Source organism: Halyomorpha halys, unplaced genomic scaffold (genome assembly GCF_000696795.3).
Source record: "Halyomorpha halys isolate HHAL.00 unplaced genomic scaffold, Hhal_1.1 Scaffold1417.1, whole genome shotgun sequence".
Lineage (NCBI taxonomy): Eukaryota > Metazoa > Arthropoda > Insecta > Hemiptera > Pentatomidae > Halyomorpha > Halyomorpha halys.
In genome coordinates, this window is record NW_027114332.1 from 138830 (window position 1) to 143545 (window position 4716).

The 4716-nt window shown below is 29.8% G+C and overlaps 1 long non-coding RNA gene across 1 annotated transcript in view; it reads right to left on the minus strand.

Annotated features, from left to right (window-relative positions):
* Positions 1 to 1687, minus strand: part of LOC136796804 (uncharacterized) — a 38722-nt gene extending 37035 nt beyond the window's left edge. The window contains exon 1 of the long non-coding RNA XR_010844552.1: positions 1619 to 1687. This is a non-coding gene — a long non-coding RNA (uncharacterized lncRNA). The remainder of the gene's footprint in view (positions 1 to 1618) is intronic.
* Between the last annotated feature and the right edge of the window lie 3029 nt (positions 1688 to 4716).

Below are 4716 nucleotides of genomic sequence, written 5' to 3' on the forward strand. Positions count from 1 at the left end.
TTTGTAATTTTTAAAATTGAAACAATAAAGAGTTTGAAAATAAAAAATAAAAGTCAGCCTTTGAGTAACAAGCGAGTAGGTCATTTCTATCTCCCTTTTCTCCTTTTAATTCTTTGAGCCAACAAACGTTTAACTCATATATATAAGTTACGTGATAGCGGGTTCAAAACTCAAACAACAAAAAAGGAAATAAGGAACAAGAAAACACACTCACAGTTTCTGCTAATGGACTGCTTTATTCTTAATTAAATAATTAATTAAATAAGTAATTAAATAGTAATTAAGTAATATTTAAGTAATCTTTTATTTATAAATTCTCGTGTTGTTAAGTGAATGGTGGAACACAACTATTAAATATCGAAACCAACCCATCATTTTACAGCCACGCCAATTCAGTGGATTCAACGCAATGAACTGAATTATCTGGGAATCTCGGTCAAGGTTTCTACTCCAAAAGGGTGTAAGCAAATGGTGCTCTAGACACGCTTTTTTGATTTTGATCTATCGTCACTATCGCAGGAAGGTAGTCCATTAAACACAGTCTAGGAACCGATTTCAAGCTTTCTAATTTGAGAAAACTTCTGAAAGTAAGAAGGGAATATTATTTAGAGCCAATGTAGCGAGAATGAGCCTCGAGGCCACGTGACAGGCGAATATATCCTCTACAAGTAGTAACTACACAGACTCATTGAGGAGAAAATTTCAGTAATCAAGGGTAGGATAATTTACCAAAAATTTAGTTGAATATCTCCAACCTCAAGCGTATATTATAAAATGGACAGTTGTGTTAGATTATTTGATTCCATTTTTAAGTTTCTAATTAGTGCATTGCTATAACGATCTTCACTGAAAATGAAAATAAACGAATAAATAAAAAGAAGAATGTTTTACAGATAATGAAAACCAGCCTAAACTAAAACATCGAGTTTGAAGTAGTAACCCACCTTAGCAACATTTTGGGAGAATCAAGAAATTCTAAATATGAGTTAGGAAAACTTGAACAAAATAATAATTTAATTATTTAGTAATTAAACTAGCTTCGCAAAGTTGGTTATATTGAAATTAAGCAACTTTTATGAAATGCCCAAGTTCAACCTTTCAATTTTCACAATTATAATTATTCATTCAATGCTACAATAGGCCGACACTTTTCGACAAAATGCTATTGTATAGAAAATCCTCATAAATTCCAGAAATGGTGACAAAAGTAAAGGAATCTTCAGCTACATTGGTGAAATTGTATTGCTTTTTTTTGAGGGGGGAGGTGGAGATTTAAATTATATAAAAGCCTCTAATTATTTCTTGACTGGAGATTGAAATAAGGAAGCCACTTTGATGGCATTTTAATACAGTTTTTAGTTTTCGTGTACTATTCCCTCTTCATTTGTGTTTCTTGCTCACATATCCTCCTCAAACAGCCTCTAGTTGATCCTAACATCAGTTTCGATAATATCTAAGTCACAGAATCGATAATGATGAAATTTACCTTTATATTAATTGTATTAAGGGTGGATTGAATGATAGATCCAAAGAGATAAATGCAAAGGACTATAAGTACACTTAGCAGAAGTGTTGGATAAAGAAATAAATACTCCAAAGTATGTTGATAATGAGTCACCTCGGCTTAGTCACTCCAGTGGAGCCTGTCCGCATTCCAGTTTTACTAGCGCACATTGGGAACCTATAATACAACTAAGGTAAAAAGCTAATTCCAATAAATGATAAATAATTACATAATTTTAATAAGTTGTTTACATAGATATTTATTGACATTTGAACATAAAATTAGTCTAAATGAAAAAATACAACTCTTTTTTACTATTCGTGATAAAATATTTAATGTAAAGTGATTTACTAAAGAAGATTTTTGATTCATGTCATTTTTTCAATGTTGTGCTGGAATATAAGGTTTTGTTTTATACCTTATTATTATTTGTTTTTTATAAGAGTTAATAAATGGCGTCTCAATTTTACCCTGCCTTGATACACCTGTTTTGAATTTTCAATTATGTACGTCAAAACACGATTTTTACCCATATTTGCCAATTACCATAATGTAATAATGGTAAAATATTTTTTGCTATTCCCCAACAGAAATTCTATAAGACAAACATTTTTCCAGGAATAATATTAGTAATTGTGATCAATAAAAATTGAAAGTTTGAAAAAAATGTTTGATTTGTGCAGGACTTGTCCCTAGCCGAAATACATAAAAAGTGTATATATCTTTAATATAAGTAATAAATGACTCATTCTCGCTCAATAGAAGAATTACAATGTAAAAGAGGTCGCTGACGTAACTTGGACTCATTGCCTTGAAAAGTGAACGCATTCTTCAATGAAACTTTTGACCCAGTTCGCATTTCTTTCAGCAATGTCGCAAACTCTTTTCACTACAATCCTATATATAAATATATATTACACTACTATAGATTCCTTTTCCAGCTCTCAGGGGCGATGGCTTTTGACGAATGAGGGATCAATAGTTTTATTACTTTATAACACCAGTAATGAAAACAGCTAATATTAAATGCCCACAGCCTTGATGGAAAAGTAGAGTAAAAGAAAGATAAGATGTTTGTTAATTTTATGGTTATATGGTAGAAAATAAATGTTATTTCAAATCATTTAGGAGCTTGTATTTTTACATTGAGAAAATTGAGAAGAACTGAGAATTCAAATGCGTTCACCAATAGTTTCTGCGTTTTATTTTAATATTTTTATTTATTATCATTTGATTTATTTATTATAATAAAATTTGAAAAAATTGTATTTTTTTACATTAATTTGTGAAACAGATATTTATTTATTCTGTTTCAAAATAAAGGTATTGTTTGAAACCCCACAATATCAGAAAAAAATACTTTTTTTTTTAATTTAAGGTAATTTTTAAAGTTCTTTTTTAATAATATATATATAAAAAAAAGAAGAAATAGGGTAAAAAGAAACTATGGAAGAGTGGACGCAGTTCAAGTGAATCGTTGGGAATGAATTAAGTTAAAATAACTCAAGTTGTTTTTGCATCTCTACCTTGTGGTATTACCTTGGTCTTTTCTTCTCGTTTTTGAAAAAGAGGCAGTTACAGAGCCTGGGATGAAAACATTACTCAAGACTCACAGGGAATGTTAAATCAAGTCTTCCATTCAATTCTTACAGAAAAACAATGAATAATATTCTCCATAGTTTGTTATTATTTTAATTGTCCCATTGAACTCTCTCTTCTTTTTTTATTATTATATTATCTATTTTGACTGATGAGCTGCTGTTTAAACTAGGATCTAAAGAGAGTTGAGCCACATTTAGCAATTATTCCGTGTTCCTATCTTTGATACATTTGTTATAATAGTAATTTAAAAGTCATTTCCAAGTCTTCAGGATTGAATGCGGAAAATCAAGGGGGGAGATGGATCAGATTGGTAAAAAAAATAATGTTTTCATCAAATTTTTTAATTGAAAAAACAGATTGAATTAAGGAAAAGTTGACCCTTATTTTTAATTAAGAAGTTTGCTTTATATTTTACAACCTACGTTCATTATTTGAATATTGAAAGTCGTATCAATAATAATAGAGAAAATATGCACTAATTGGAGAATTTTTTTCCCACTCAACTAAAACTAAGAGAGATTCGTGTACTAATAATTATAATAATAATCTTTATTTATTCTGGGATTGATCCCTTTAGAATAATGTACAGGCGTCAAAATTAGGCTTCAGAGCCTTAGAGTGAAATAAAAAATAAAAATGAAATTATAAAACGTCATAAAATATAATAAAATAATGAATTTAAAAAGATAAAAATGAACAACAATAATTAACTGAATATATAAAATAGGAATATAATAAATATAGTAAAATCATATGTCATATCATAAAACATAAGATGACACTTCTGATAATGAGTAATAGAAAAAAAATCAAATATAATTAAACTAAAACTAATAAATGGAAAGGTACAATTTCTGCTAATGTACATATTTACAAGAATAAACAAAAATCTGAGACATTAAGAACAGAAATATATAAACCTTGTTAGAAACTTTCAATTGTTCTTCTGGAATTGGGTGGACAGAAGGTAGTCGAAGAAACGGGATTTGAAGGTTGGAAGGGTATTAGAACTACGAATGAAAAAGGGAATAGAATTCCATAGGGATGAGGAACGGATGAGGAAAGATCTACCAAAGGCTGCGGTTCGATGGGCACTTACATATAAGTTTAAAGGCCGTAAGCGAAAGGATATCAGAGATGTACGATGGATGGCGGGATTGGATAATTTGGTAGAGGAAGGAAGCAAGAAAATATTTACGGAATATTACGACGGAAGGAGGGGTAAAGCCACTTCAATTCTTCATAAAATCGGGTGACAGAGGCGTCCCTGGGAACCCCAAATGTGAATCGTACAACGCAAATTATTAACCGTTATATACTAATGAAAACCACATTACAGAATAATGGTGATCATAAAAATATTTTATGATTTTACAGTCATTATCATGTCAGAGTAAATTATTCAGGTTATGTGCACACGCTTCCTTGCAAAGGAAAACATAAAAGTCCTTCCCACTTGTAAGCTAACTGAAACACTATTTTTACAAACAGGACACGAAAAGTCCCACCATTGTTTTAATGGCAGTTATAAGGAGATGAGAACAACACTTTTTTTTTTTTTTTTTTTTTTTTTTTTTAATAATTTATTTATTGATATTTACAACTGTATA